Genomic DNA, 15,259 nt, shown 5'->3' on the forward strand with positions numbered 1-15,259 from the left:
CCCAGGAGTCACACTCTGTGCCTCAGAGCATTGTCCAAATGCTTCTTATGCTCTGTCAGGCTCGGTGCCGTGACCGCTTTCCTGAGGAGCCTGTTCAGTGCCCAGCCACGCTCTGGGTGCGGAATCTTTTTCTAATGCCCAACCTAAACCTGCCCTGACACAATTTCAGGCCGTTCCCTCGGGTACAGATGACAGACTCATTATTTCTCCCCGCTGCCGCTCGCCCCGTGTCCAGCCGTGAGCGGCCTCTCAGTTCGGCTGTGGGCGCGGCCCGGGGCCGCTCGGGGCACGGCGGGGCAGTCCCGGCCCCCGCGCCCGGCCGGGGGAGGCGGCGGCGCTGCCCGGGCGCCCCGGCCCGCGTTGCCATGGGGACGCGGCGGCCGCCCCGGCGGGGAGGGACAGGCGGTGGTGGCGGCGGCGGTTCCTGCGCCGAGCGCGGCCGGAGGGGGCAGAGCTGAGTCGGGCCGGGCCGCGCCGCGCAGGAGCTCCGCACCCCGCGCCGCACCGTGTCCCCGGCCCCGGCGGGAACCGCCGCCGCCGCCGCCCGGTAAGTGTGGGCACGGCCCTTCGCAAGCCCTCCGGAGGCGCCGCCGCGGCTCCCGACACCCCTCCTGCCGCCGGGATGCAGCTCGGCCATGCACGCCGGCCTGGCTCCTGCTGCACCGGCCCCGCCGCCGCTCCCCCCGGCCCCTCATCTCCGGGGTGTGCCGGCCGCCCTTCCTGCCCCGCGGGTCCCGGAGAGCCGGCTCCTCGCCCCGGGGGGCTGCGGGCTCCCCACGTACCCACCTCCCTCCCCGGAGCTGCGGGCTCCCCTTGCCCGCCGCCACTTCCCCTCCTCACCCTGGGGGTTTTCGGTGTTCCCAGCCCCTCCCTCCTCCCCGGGCTGGCTCCCCGTGCCTGCGTGCGGGCCCGGGGCTGATGTTCCCCCTGGCCGTGGAGCGGGGCTTGTCCTTGCCGGGCGCGGGGGCTGCAGCCCGGCGCGCCTTCCTCTGCCCTGCCCGGAGAAATTGCGGCGACACGTGTGCGGCTCCTGCGAGCCCTTCAGTGCCCCGGAGCTGCAGCTTTTTATATTGAAAGCGATTGACGAGTTTCTCCGGGCTTTGATTCTGGGGCGAATCGTAGGATTCCCTGACCGCCCCGGTGGCAGCGCAGGTCCTGCATCTAAGCCCCTCTGAGCTCCTTCCAGACTCTCCTAAGCCAGATCCCTGCCTCTTTGAGATAGGTCAAGGTTATTGTGCTCTTCGTGCAGTGGACGGGGAGAGTGGAAATGTGGACAGACTGTGGGATTTCCTCAAGGTCACCCTGGGAATTGGACCCCAAGCATCCTCTTGCTGCACCCTCTGCAGCTGCTGGGTGAGGCTGAAGTTGTGGAAATCGGATTTTCCAGTGTTCCAGCCTCTTTCTTGCAAGGCTTCTCAGACTGTAGGGCATATACCTTGCCAGGTGTCAGGGCAGGATCCCAGATATATTTATTTGGCCTGATGTCTTTTGGCTATTAGATGTTTACAGTTCAATAGTGGGTATTTTTACCATAGTGTGTTAATCTCTGAGATCTCGCTTCTGTTAGGATCTGACTTTGTGGTGCTGCTGTTGCTGCTTTGGGATGGTATCTGCAGTGATTTTGATCACTGCAAGTAACTGTGGCTTTGCTTCTCAAGAACTCGCTTCTTGGCCATGCCAAGCAAAAGGCAACTGAACTAGAGTGGTACTGATAAGGATGTATCGCCTGGGACTCGGGCGGTGGTTGTCTTCTTGTCCTCTCCTTCTGTTTTGCTTTGCAGGCTGTTATAAACAAAGGAGTAGGCAAGGTTTAATAGGAGGAGTTCCTCTAACCTCTTCCTCAGAAAATAAACACGAGGATTTAATGAGCATTTACACCTTTGAATGTCTTGCCTGTAGGATTTTAACTGCATGCTGTTACTTGCAGTTGTTCATACAGGTGCAGTTTTTCTCCTGGTGCTGTGCCCTTGGGCTCATCTGTTCACCAAATGCCTGTCATAGTAAGGAGCGTTATGTTTTGGGGGTGGTGGCGATCTGTGGCACAGATGGATGGCTGAGATGGAAAAGGGATCAAATCTGTGTTGTAAACTGAATCCCTGCTCTTGAAGGAGAGTCTGCAGTCCTGTTTGGTGCCCAGCAATCTTGTTAATGTCTTACTAGGATGCCAGAGCCTGTGAGCATCTTCCTGCTGCCGTTTTAGGAAGGGATAGTGTGCTGTATTAAGTTACTAAAAGGTAGAAGTCACTGACAGCCTGTCAAGGCCATTTGCTCCCCTTTTACTGCCAAGATTTAAATTAGAGGGCAAGATGGGGGAAATCCCTACCTGGCTAGCCAAGGTGACAGCAGGCATGTCCATGTGGAAGCAGCTCCCTGCTCGCTTGTGCATCATGTTTTTTCTTGTAGGTCTCTGCCAGGGCAAAGGTGTGATGGAGGCCCGGTGACTGGTGGCTGACTGGTGTGCCTTGAAACCTGGGAGCCATAGGATTTAGAGCTGTCTGATAAGGGAAATTTGGAGAAAGTCTTGCTTAGAAGCTGTAAGCATTTCATGTGTCTGTACAGCTGTTCTTGCATAACTGTTGTCATCCTGAGAATTGTGAAATAGTAGGAGGGAGAAATTTCCCAGAGTGGGGCAGCTGTGTTTCCAGGTGAGTAAATGTTGTGTTGTGTTTAGCTAGAATAAAATCTGTGTGTAGAGCAAACATTCCTGACCAGGGGCCCAATTCTGCAGATTCCTGTGAGAACAGCTTTTCCTTGAAGGTTAAAGCCCAATCTAACATCATTGGAACATCATTGTTGCAGGGTGTGTGATGATCATGCAGTGCTGTGAAAATAGTTAAATATCTTTGGCACTTCTTGAGGAATACACCCAGTGTTGATAGCTGGGTGTGCAGCTGCAGTGTGAGCTATGGTTTGCCCTGGGTGGGGGAAATGTCAGGAGCCAGGAAAGGGGCTGTGACCTGGTGCTGACCCTTTGGACAGCAGAGGGCACAGGGATACAGCAGGAGCTGATGACTCAGCAAGAAGACCCCAGACTGTCTGGGTGCACAAACTGTAAGAGTATAAAAGCCCAGGAATGCTTTTGTTAGGGGTCCCTCCCCAGAGGCACCAGGTCAAGCTGGTTTTGTGTCACTGCACCACGATTAAATTACTTAGAGGATCCAGACATCTGAGACTGCTGTGGGAAACCCAGGGCTGAGCCAGTAAGGAAACCCTGTCTGACTGTGAGTGTGGGGTGTGCAGGGAGCCAAAAGGGCCACCCAAGGGGTCACTGGAGCCATCTGCTGTGAAGGGACTTTGGTCCCAGCAGTGAAAGTCTTGGAATGGGGGGAGTGTGACTGGCAGAGTGGCTCCTGGGTGGTCAGACAGGAAAGTTTCTTTAAGACACACTGGGTTTTTATCTGAATAATCTGCAGCCAGGAGGCTCTAAGATGGGTGATGAGTTGTTCCTTCTTCCTCAGCAAAGAGTACGTGGGTGTGGAATAAGGATGCATGGTCTCCATTTGCAGTCCTCCAAAGGATCATGCCTTGTGTTTGCTGATGGGCTGGCAGGTACTTGTTTTACAGATGCTGGCAAGCCTCTGGGCTCTCACCCCCACTGTGGAAATAAGATGCTTTTGGAGGGTAATTGCCAGATTCACAGTAGCTACTGGAAGGTGGGATGTCCTTGTGAAGTCCAAGGGATGAAAGGCCTGTGTGGTGGGAAGAAAAGTTTAGCAGCATTGACCATAACTGCAGAGGGACTCATGTCCCCTGGTGCTGACTAGAAGCAGGTCTGCCTTGTTCCACACCATCCTTGCTTTTGTCACTTGATCCCTGGTCTCACTTGCAGGCAGGGACCTGCAAATCTTTTGCACTGCCAACTTTCCAGTGCCAGTAAGATGTCTTGCACAGGGTGTATCTCTTAATGGGCTGAGTTTATCTGCCTAAAATCATATTGTGCTGTCAGAATGACATAAAAGGGCTTTGAACTAGGCCCCAAAGGGAAAGGAAAAGGGTTGGAAAAATGCAAAATATTTTTGTTCCATTGTTAGGAGAGCCTGGCCTGGGGAGATGATATGTAACCAAACCAGGTTTGGAATGACTGGGACAAATGATCCTGGGTGCTGCAGTTCATGTGTGTAATGATAGGATGCTGACGCACCTTGAAGGGAGTTTCTACATTTTCCCCTTTTCTAGCCTGTTTCAGAACAGAAGTATTTCTTCCTAAGATTGATTTCTTCCTGGCCTTCCTTTTTCACAGTTCCCCCCCCCCTTCATTGTTGTCTGTTTTGTTTGGTTGGTTTGTTTGTTTTGGGGTTTTTGTTGTTGGTTGGGTTTTTTGTTTGTTTGGGGTTTGGGGGTTTTTTGTTTTGGTTTTTCTTTCCCCTTTGTTTCTTGGTCTTTCCCTAGAATGAAATTTCTACACAGCTGATGGCCCGTCAGTGCTGTCCCAGAGCTGAGCACCTTCACCCTTTACTGGACTAAGTTGATACAGCTCTGGCAGACAGTGGAGCAAATTTAGTTAGCACCAGCTGAGTTTGAGCATCATGTGGGAGCCCTCGAGCAACAGGAGGAGTCTGGTCCCACAGCCTGTTTAGCCTGTCACTTACAAGTTTGTTAATGTCCTGTTAACAGGACATTATGTTAAGGTCCAGTTGGACCTATCTTTCTCCCAGCTGCCTCTGCTCTCCTGTTAAAATCTGCAGTGCTGTGTAGGACAAATGTCTGTTCTGCTCCTTTTACAGCAACAGTGCAGGATGGGGAAGAATCTGCCTGTTCATAGTATTCTGCCTTCTGCTGCTGCAGGTACATAAGGACTGGTAATTATTCCTTTTACATCCATGAGGCATTCTCCTAAATCCTTAACTGTGTTTTCAGGAAATGCAAAAGTCTGCTTTAATGCCCATGTTTGTATATTCAGGCTCTATTACAAGTGACCAAACATCTGCACTACTACAGGTTGGGAGATACAGAATTGTCAATTACTTATCATGGCAAATAAGCTGGAGATGCTGCCTGTTGTAGGCAGTGCATTGTTTTTATTTGTTACTCTTGAACATGTTGAACACCATGCCTGTGTTCCATGGTGCGTTCCTCATAAATGGCTGCATGGACTCCAGCCTTGCTGGAGACAGTTGTCTTGTCTGTCTGCAGTGAGACAACAGGGTTGTGACTGCAAGTGCCTGTTCTCTGCCAGAGAGGTGTCTGAGGTCTAACAGGGCAGTGTGTTTCAGCTTCTCTGGCACCATGATGTAGTGAAGCCATCCTCCTTCAGCAGGGCTGAGTCCTCTGGCTGTACCTGCTGGATTTGGGGACTGTCACTTGGCTGTATCCAGCTAACAGTGGCAGCTTGCTAGAGCTAACACTGTGTTGCTCCAGCTAATCCTAACAGCAGATATGTATTTTCCTCTCCTGTTTGTCTTCCAGCACAGAGATAGCAGGAAGGAGGAGTTGGATTGAGCTGTCCAATGCCATACTTGGATGTTGCTTTAACCTTGAAGTATTGATTACCTGGTAGTTTGAGTTATTGTGAAGATAAAGTAACAGGAGGTACAAAAGCTTTAGAAAACAAGGCAAAATCCCAGACAAACCTTATGAAAAGACCTTGTCACTCTGGGTGGTTTGTATTTCTGTCAGGCAGTTTCCTCTTACACATCTGCAAGTACAAAACCTTTGAACATTTTCTGCCTTAGGTGGGCTGTCTGAGTGGAGATTATATGCTCAGGGAAGGGAGAGGCACCCAGGCAGCAATGCTTGTTGTGTATCAGAAGGAATATGACAGGTTACTGTTTATGTAATTTATGGAGTCTCTGTTGATCATAATTTAGTACAGCCTGTGGTGAGCTGCTCACAGGAATGCATTTTTACTCTGTTTTGTTAAACCTTTCAGTAACTGGTGCTTGTTCTCATTTTGGTAGTCCTGTTGTGGGTGGGTGACTGCGTCTTGTCAAACCTTCCTGTGCCCTGCTCCTTCCTTTGGCACTGAGACTAGTGTATGGCATATCAGGAGAGCTGTGTGGATTTTTTTTCTTTCCTGTGTCTGAGGCATTTATCCAGAAGCCAGCAGGAGAGGCTGGTTTTGACCCAGCTAAGTTTCCCCAAATAGCATGAATTTGAGGAGCTGGAGATGACTAAGTCACATCAAAGACTGTGCCTGCCCCACCTGGAGTTTTGACTCCATGTTTGGGGCTTATACTCACAATTTAAAAGCTGTCCCAGCTATGAGGAGGGTTGGTGCCCTTTGTAGACAGGGTGGGGAGAGGGAAGGAGAAGGAAATATTCCCCTCTTATGTATGACAGTGATGCTTCTGCACTGGTTGAGTAACTGGCTTGGAGGAGGTGTTTGGGAAGAGAGTTATGTGCTTTTCTTTTTTAATTAGAGCACAGAGATAGGGGACTTTCATCAAATTATATTAGTAGGAAAGAGATGCTGTGCAAGTGACCAATTGGTTTGGATCAAGCCAGAAAGAAGCCCAGTAGCCATGATCCTTGGTTTCTGAGTTCCGCTGCAGCTTTCAGTGGAGCCTTTTTGCTTTGACTAGGGGCTGTGCTGTGTGCTGTGAGAGCTCGTGTGAGCTGAATGAGTGCTGGCTTTTGTGTGGATAAGTGCCTGGAATTAAGCTGTAGTATGTGGTATGCTTAGTCTGGGCCAGACCATCTTCATTTCTGCTGCTGCTGCATCTTTGTCACTGTGGTGTCTGACACCTTACTGCCCTTAATGGGTGTGGAAAACAGGGCAGTTCCCCGTGTCCTGGTGGGTCTGATGGGATGGAAACGCCTTCTTCAAGGCCATGCATGGACTGGGAGTGTGTTTGTGCCCTGTTCAGTGCTGTTCTCTTTGCTCTGTAATAGTTAGGGATTTATAAAAAAGAAGAAATTGTGTTTTAGGGACAGGCTTTGTGGGGGGCTTACTGTGAATTTGAGTCCTGCTTTCTCCTTTGCTACAGATTTAGAGCAGGACCTGGGGTAAGCAATAAGTCTCTGATCCTTTCCCTTACAATGCAGTGGGAGCAGGAGCACTCCAGGGGTTCACCACTTAAAATGGCCATGGCAGCTGTTGCAAAAAGTATGATCTGATCTAGTAAATGATCTCTTCTTCTAAGTGTTTCATCTCCCTTTTTCAGTTTGTGTTGGCTTTCTCAGGCATAGCAGTACTAGCTTCCTTTTCCATACCCTGGGCAAGCCAAGCTCTTCTCTGTAAGGCAACAGGAACACTTGTTTATGAAGATTATTTTGTAAGTGTAGTAGTTTCTTTAAAGGACATAAAACTCATTGTGTTGGCCCTTCCCCTTCCTCCTGAACTATCCCACTTACTTTATTAGCAGCTAAATGTGTGTGTGACCTGAGCAGCTGTCGCCTTTTTGATGCCCTTTTTTATTTTTTACAGAATTTACATTGTAGATTCTGTGGTGCCTCACGCTGGTTCTTCAAAAGTAATGGAGAGCTTGAAGGAAATAGCTTGGATACTGCAGTGATAAGCACTGCAGAAATGCCAGACGCTATATAAACAACTAAACTCAGCCCCCGGCCCTTCCCAAAAGAAGGATGATTTGCAGAAATACTTCAACAGATGGTCTGAATTTGGCTTTGGAAAGGGGGGAAGAAATGCCAGGTCGCTGCTGAGCGGTGTGTGGGCGCGTGCCTGCGTGCAGCGTTCCCTGCCAGCACGCTTGGGGAGGCTGAGCCGGCTGCTCCCACGGCCCCTGCGCTCAGGAGGCACCTGCACACCTCTGACTCAGTGCCTGTGGCTGCACAGGGCCCTGTGCAGAGCAAGGTGCCATTTTCCCTGTGCTGAGGGTCAGCTGTGCCCACCTGTCAGGCTGGTCTGGTTCAGCTGAGCCACGGGCAGTTTGCAAAGCTTGTGGGAGAGAGGCTGCAGAGCTGCTGGGCAGCTTGTGACATCTTGCTTGGCACACAGCTGATATTGTAGGAAGGCTGTGGGTCATCTGACACTGGGTTGTCCCTAGTGCTGCTGCAGTGTCCTGGACCTGTGTCAGTGCAAACTGAGGTGGTGTGGAGCTGAAAACAAATGGATCAGCTGTGATAAAGGGCATGTGCTGTTTGGACACACATGTGCATATATGTGAGCTGGCAAACTTGCTGGCAGCTTGAAAGGGCATGGGTAAGGATTTACATGTCATGATTGAGAACCCTGAAGAACTCTGCTGTAGCCAGCCTCCCCTCTTCCTCTCTCCAGTGAAATTACTGCTCTTGCAGAGGAGGGAGAACATGTTTCCCCCAGAGTGCTGCATCACATCTTGAGTGGGCTCTGCTCTGGGGCAGGCAGGTTCCCATGTCACTTGTCACAGCTGACTCCAGCTGGGTTATAGATTGGAGCCCAGAGTCCTTGTCCAAGGAGCTCTGGAGCAGAACAGTGTGTCTAGTTCCTGCATTGCCAAACTGTTGCTAGTCTTCCGAGGCAATGTGCCTGTTCCACTGCTCACTGGCATGACGATTCCTTGTGTCTACTGCTGCCTGCTGTTGCTGCCATGCACTCTTTGTGAGACAGAGCTGATAATTAGAGCAGAGTTGTGAGGTGGTTTTCATTTGGAAACTTTTTGAAAACAGTTTCTCAAGCAGTGCAGGATGAATTGCTTCCTTGAGGCTGTGTCAGATAAATCTTATGGATACATCTGTCAGGTAGCAGCATTGCCCTGCACATTTGGAGTAGCCAGGTGAGACATCTGATATTCAGAGAATGACTTTTCAAGTTTGATATACTTCACTTTTTCCTCTTTCCCCTTTCTTGTGTTACTCATCTCCCTGCACTCTGTTTAGGTGAGCAGGACTAGATGTGTTTTGATTTGCCTGTAGTCTCCAAAATACATTGTCTTCCTGCTGGGAATGCCTTGCCTGCCTTGCAGCCTGTTGATTCACTGCACTCTGGGTGAGCAGGGAGCTGGTGAATGGATTATGCCACAGCCTCCTGAGCCATCAGGTGGTGGTTACAGTCCCCTTGACAATTCCTCTGATTGTCACAGAGTGTGTATGAGTTTCCCTGGAGGAGCTGCTAACCTCTTCAGAAGCAGCCTGACCCATGTGGGTTTAGCAAGGAACCATTTTGTTGTGATCTGAACAGTTTTGGTGTAAGCAAAACAGCTGAGGTGGGGGGTGAGCAGGGCTGTTGGCAATACAGGGGGAGCAGTTGTGTTCACGTACCCCCACAGCAAAGGGACTGGCAGCAGCAGTGTCCTGTGGCTGATAGGCAAGGAATATTGACTAACATGACATTTAAGTGGCATTTCTTCTAGTGCACTGGGAGCACTAGTGAAATTCTGCCTTTGGCACTGAGAAGTAATGAGATAAGCTTTGTTCTTCAGAGGGTTTGCTGCCTGCTGTTGCAAAGTGCTTGGAAGGCTGGGAGATGTCCTTTTGTTATCCTGTCAATTCTCCATGTCTGGTCTCTTGTACAGAAGGCCTTGGCTCCAGTGGCAGCTGAGCTTGCAGCCTGTACACCAGCGTGGGCATGCTTACGTGGTGGCTCCTGCTTGATGCTTCTCTGTCACCTTGCCTTAGGTGGAGCCTAGCTCCTGACTCCAAAGGGTCATGCAGGAAGGGTCTGTCCTTTCACACCCTGAGGTCCTGCTTCATTCACTGGGATATTTTAGAGTCAGTTCCCATGTCCATGGCTGATGCTCTTGGTGCACTGTGGCTTTGCTACAGGGACAGGATGTGGTGTTTGTGGGATGCTTTGCAGTTCCAGCCAGGCTCAACAGTCCTTCTTTGGGACTTTTGAGTGACAGCTATCAGTTGACATGCAGACCCACAGGGCTCTGGGTTACTAGGCCTTTTAAATGATGTTGTTAAGGGCCCAGAAGCTCTTATCTCCCAGGCTTCCCTGGAGGGATTCTTGTTCTGTGTTATTGTTGTATGTTGGTTTACTTTATCGGTGCACTCGGCAAGCTGCTGCAGGCCACTGCCAAGAGGAACAGCCCTGCTTCCACTCTTGCCTCTCTGCTTATGTCAACACAAGCATTTGTGTGTTCACAGCTACACGTGACCTGGGAATAGGCCTGGCCCAAAGTGAGTTCTTTGAGTTGCTGGGGAAAGGAAGAGCAGTAGTCTGAAGTTATGCTGGACAAGTGGTTGAGTAACCACAGTCTCTGCTGGGAAAGTAAATCATGTGGCATTTTCCAGGGGCTAAAAATCCCTGGTACTGTTCCCTTCATGAAAATCTTTGCCCCTTCCCCCCCAACACACGGTCAGGACTGCATCGAGCCTGTATCAGCTCCTCTTTGTGCAGAAAAAATGGTGTTGTGCTACTCTTCCACTGCTCTCATCTGGTGCCTGGTTGTAGATTCTCTCTTTGTTGCAGAGACACCATCATGCCTTTATAACGCTTAATATTCACATAGCATAGCTGAGAAAGGTGGTGGCTTTTCCCATCTGTTAGGGGTGGCCCTAAGATGTGCTGCTAGATGCATGCAGTATAGGAAGAAGTGATGAGAGAGGGAGAAGAAAAATGCAGCACCTTTGCTTTGCTCCAGCACAGTCCCCTAGTGCTTACAGGAAAAGCACATCCTTCAGGAAGTGTTTGGTGAGCATGTGTCCTTGGAAGTGCCAAGAAATATGACCAACTTCCTTTCCTTTCCTTCCCTTGCATGCTAGGAAGTGGTGACAGTTCCTAGCAGACACCTCAGTGTGAACATGGCTGATGCTGAGCCTTCTTCAGGGGTGACAGAGGTTAGAGTTCTGCTTACCCTTGGGCTGGAGAAATGGGAGGCTCCTCTCTGAGCATATCTGAACCTTGCTGGGATTGTGTGTCTCTCTCCTTGCTTCTTCTTGCTGCAGCCTGTTAGATTTCTGAAGGCTCTGTTGCCATTTTGACGTGGGAGGTGCAACTGTCCCTTCTGCCTGCTTCCATTGCCAGTTAGGTTTATGCATGTGCTGGGATTGCCTAACTTGGTTAAGGTCCCACTGCAGGCTCTGCATGCTGTCTGTCTGAGCTGCTGTCATGGCTGACTGTGGGGTTGGGGAGGAGATGGGGCTGTATGAGGAGCATCACATGGCTGGATGATGAGTGACTTGCAGCCCTTGGTGCTGCTCCAGGGCTGGAGGCTGCTGGTGCCGTCTGGGAAGGAGGCTGCCAGCAGGGTCCCAGGCTCACAGTCCCAGAGCAGCAGGGTGGCATCCCAAGGCTTGCCATGTGCTCTGGGCCACAGAGATAGGAGCAGACAAGCTGGCTGGCCCTTTGGAGAGAGGATCCTGTGTCTGTCATTGCACCAAGGCCTGGGTGAATTTTACACAGGGATTTTACACATGACCCAGGCAGCAGCTGGGCTGAGTGAGCCGTAGGGAGAAGCCAGTGTTCCTGTGCTTCTCCAAGAGCTGTGTCAAGGCAAGTGCTCCCTGCTGTCTCACAGCTGTTATGAAAACGCCTGAGTTTGCTGCACCCTTTCTCTCCCTTTGCCCTCAGGGCATGCTGGGCTTGTTTGAATTAATGTAATTAGCACATGCCTTATTAGCTCACTAAGGCACAAAGAACTCGTGTATATTTGTAGCCAGGTTAAGCAGCCTCTATTAATTTAATAACCGTGTCCTCCTTAGTGCAACAGTTATTCACTGGTGGTGACTCAGAACCAGCCAGTATGGAGGAAATTTGGGTGAGGTGTGTATGTGTGCGGTTCTCCTTTATTGTGTTGTATTTTTGTTAATGAGCAGAGCTGTGAAGGGAATTAGCAGCAGGCGCAGTAGATGGAAGGGAACTTTCAGTGCAGGTTTACTAAACAACCAGCCCTGGATATTTCCTATGCTCTACCCTGTCGGTAGAAAAGGATCTGTAGAATGAATCAGCGAAATATGACACAGACTGGGAGGCGGAAATTTACAGAAATAAACTTTAGCAACCCACGCTTGAACTCTGCTCCAATCAGGTTATGTGCTAGGTACTGATAGTAATTTTGCTTCATTGTCTATCCTATTTCCCCTTGATTTTGAGGCAGAGGAAGTGGCTAGTGTATTCTGGTGCTGCTCATATTTGAGACTGGCAACGAGCAAGGTTATTGTAAAAGGACAGAGAGATAGTTGCAAGTAATTTCATTTCCTGCAGCACTGTGGTCCTTGGCTCCTTTTGCTGTTTGGGGTCTTGCCATGCACAGCACTTACCTAGGTCCCATGGAATGCTGCCAGGATGTTTGCCACCAGATGTTTGGGGGATTTCTTTTGGTTTTGTTGTTTGGTTGGTTTTGGGTTTTTTTCTTCCTTTTTTTCTTCCTTTTTTTCACAGAAGCTGCAGGTTATGGTTTGTGCTCCACCACCCTGGAATGATGCAGTCTGTGAGTCCAGGATGGTGATATGTATCTCTTCGGTAGTTCTGCATGTGGGATAGTAAAGTCCTCCACTGATTCTAAAACTAGTGAGTTAAGCATTTTGGGGGCCTTTTTCAGCCAAGACCACGATGCATGCACAGGAGATTTCCTGCATTTCTTCTCTTCTTCCCCCTTCTTCAATAATCACAGGTTGTGCTCTTTGTGGTGAGCATAAGCTGGGAGGAGGAGCAGGAAGAATGGTACTGGAAAACTGTTGATGTGCTTGTGCTGTTTTGGTCAGGTTTCCTACAAGTAACAGGGTGAGATGCAGGTGTCCTGCCTGCTCCTACTCCCTCTTTTTATTTTACCTGTTTGCTGGTTCTGCCCAGTAAGCTTGGGCTTGCAAGGCCTGTACTGTTCTTGGCCATCATGAGCCTGTGCAGGAGCATCATTGAGAAGGTGAAGTTGTTACAGCCAAAGGGATGATGAAACCCCCATGAAACAGGACCAAAGTGTGTATGTACTTGTAATAATGTGCCCTCTTGGTGCTTCTGGCAGGGGAGCAAGTCCCCAGGCTCCAGCAGAGAGGGTGAGTTCTGCTGGCTTGCATCTCTGCTGAGAACCTGGACCTCCTGGGAGGCACAGAAGGAAAACAAGTCTGAGATCCCCATGGAGTGACCAGGGATGCACACAAGTCCTGCTGCAGCAGATTGAAGCAGATAAATTTAATTTCTACTTTCTTAGAGCCTGTTCTCAGGAGAACTCAATGTTTTAAATGAAGGCTCTGTGAGTGGTGTGTGGGGTGAGGATCTGCAATGGTGCCCATGTGCAGTTCCTAACAGGTATATTGCAGGGGGGAGAAAAAAGCAAAGAAAGTCTGGGGGAAGATATATACCTGCTGGGGTACCTCAGATGCTGCACAGAGATGGTGATTTCCCTCCCCTCCTTCTTTTTCCTTTGTTTCAGGAGCAGGAAGGGACACTGCTTGGCTCATGCTGGCTCAAAGCTGTGGAATTCTTAGTACACACCAAGACAGGAGGCTTTTTCCAGAAAAGTTTTTTTAGCCAGTGTTGTAGCTTTGTCTGGGATAGAGTTTATCTTCTTCCAAGTAGCTGGTACAGTGGTGTGTTTTGAATTTAGTACGAGAACAATGTTGATAACATGCTGATATTTTAGTTGCTACTAAGTACTGCTTACTCTAAATTAAGGACTTTTCAGCTTCCCATGCTCTGCCAGCGAGGAAGTGCACAAGAGGCTGTGAGGGAGCGTGGCAGCAGGAAAGCTGTGACATGGGCACCATGGTGGAACCTGGGTGGGATCACTGCCATGGCTGGGGTGCTCCAGTGGATGACTGTGTGCTCCTCAGAAGGGACAGTCAAGGAAGGAGAGGCAGTGACTGTCTGTCTGTTGGGGAGTGTTTTGGCTATTGGGAGCTGAAGGGTAGTGATGATAAGGTTCAGTGCCTGTAGGTGAGAATTAGGGGGAAGGCTAGCAAGGCAGACACCCTGGGGAGAGTATGTTTCAGGCCACCCAACCAGGATGAAAAGACAGATGAATGAGCAACTGCTTCATGATTGCCAGCCTTATTCTTGTGGGAGACTTCCTGGATGTCTGCTGGAAGCTCGACCCAGCACAGAGAAGGCAGCCTAGAAGATTCCTGGGCTGTGTGGAAGATAACTTCTGACACAGCTGGTCAGAGAGCCCTGACCTGCTGTTTAGAAGCAGAGAAGGGCTGGTGGGAGATGGGATGGTTGGGGGCAGTGTGGGGCACAGTGACCATGAAATTATATAATTTTCAATTCTTGATGCCGTAAAGAAGGAGATCACCAAAGGGGGTCCAGGAAGGCTGAATATACCTTAAGAAGGAAATTTTAAAGATGCAGGATGTCCCTCTGTGCCAAAAGATGAGCCAGCAGGAGAGAAGACCAGCCTAGTAGAACAGGGAGCTTTTGCAGGAACCAAGGCAGGTAAAAAAAGGGTTTGCAACATTTGGAAGAAGGGGCAGATGACTCAGGAAGAGTACAAGGACATTGTTAGGTCACCTAGAGAGAAGATAAGAAAGGCAAAACCTCAGCTAGAGCTCAATCTTGCCAGTGCTGTGAAAAGTAATAAAAAGTGTTTTCATAAATACACTAACAACAGAAAAGAAGGCTAAAAAGAATCCCCATCCTTTACTGGATGCAGAGGAAACAGGAACAAAGGCTGAGGAAAAGACTGAGGTGCTTAACGCCTTCTTTGTCTCAGTCTTAACCAGTAAAATTGAATATCCATAGGGCAGCTGGTCCCCTGAGCTGGCAGACAGGGACAGAGAGAGCACAAAACATCTCCTGCAATCCAGGAGAGCAGAAAAGATCCCCAGCAATCCAGGAGGAAGTAGTCAGTGGCAGGGGTGCTGATGGAGCTGGCAGAGCAGCTCACCAAGCTACTCTCCATGCTAGCCCCAGGGCAGGGCTGCCAGGAGTGCACTGTGGGCACAGCAGTGCCTGAGCTGTCAGACCTTCCCCTCTGCAGCATCTGAACCAGCCACAAGGAACCAGCACCATCCCAGGACCACACACTTTAAGGCATCCAACAGGAGCAGCTCTGTGGTTGGTTGAGTGTTGCTCTGGTGAGGTACTGCTGCAATTTGGCCTGAAAAGATGCTTATTCCTCCCAGCAGGGTCACTGGCACCCCTTTCTTTCAGTAGAGAAAGCTGAGAGCTAATAGCCCCGGTTTCATTGCTGCTGGGGAATGAATGGTCCCTTTCAGGCCCCAGGACCTCAGCTCAGTGCTCTACCTCATTCCTACTGAGTGAGATGGAATCCAACCCTTAGCTTTCCCTTGGGCTTCTTGGTTGGTTGTTTTTAATTACTGCTTTGTACATGGTGGTTATTTTCTAAACTGGGAGGGGGGAACTCTTTTCTACTCAGCCTCTTGGCAGAGCACCCAAGAGAAGGATTTGCACTGAGTTTCTCCATGGTATGTCCTTCCAGTTCTGAGGGCTGGTCTTTCTGTCAGCTGGCTCCTGCCTTTGTTGACCACCACAGGTTAT

At 50.0% G+C, this 15,259-nt stretch overlaps 1 protein-coding gene across 3 annotated transcripts in view; it reads left to right on the forward strand.

Annotated features, from left to right (window-relative positions):
• Positions 1-375: 375 nt before the first annotated feature.
• Positions 376-15,259, forward strand: part of SLC25A22 (solute carrier family 25 member 22) — a 52,127-nt gene continuing 37,243 nt past the window's right edge. Inside the window, exon 1 of one of the 3 annotated variants that reach the window (XM_059474678.1) lies at positions 376-547. The gene's annotated coding sequence lies outside the window, so the exon portion shown is untranslated. Of the gene's footprint in view, positions 548-4,763; positions 4,786-11,489; positions 11,588-15,259 lie in introns of those variants that run through there. The other 2 variants (XM_059474682.1, XM_059474680.1) reach the window with 2 other exon arrangements.

Source organism: Ammospiza nelsoni, chromosome 6 (genome assembly GCF_027579445.1).
Source record: "Ammospiza nelsoni isolate bAmmNel1 chromosome 6, bAmmNel1.pri, whole genome shotgun sequence".
NCBI classification, from domain to species: domain Eukaryota; kingdom Metazoa; phylum Chordata; class Aves; order Passeriformes; family Passerellidae; genus Ammospiza; species Ammospiza nelsoni.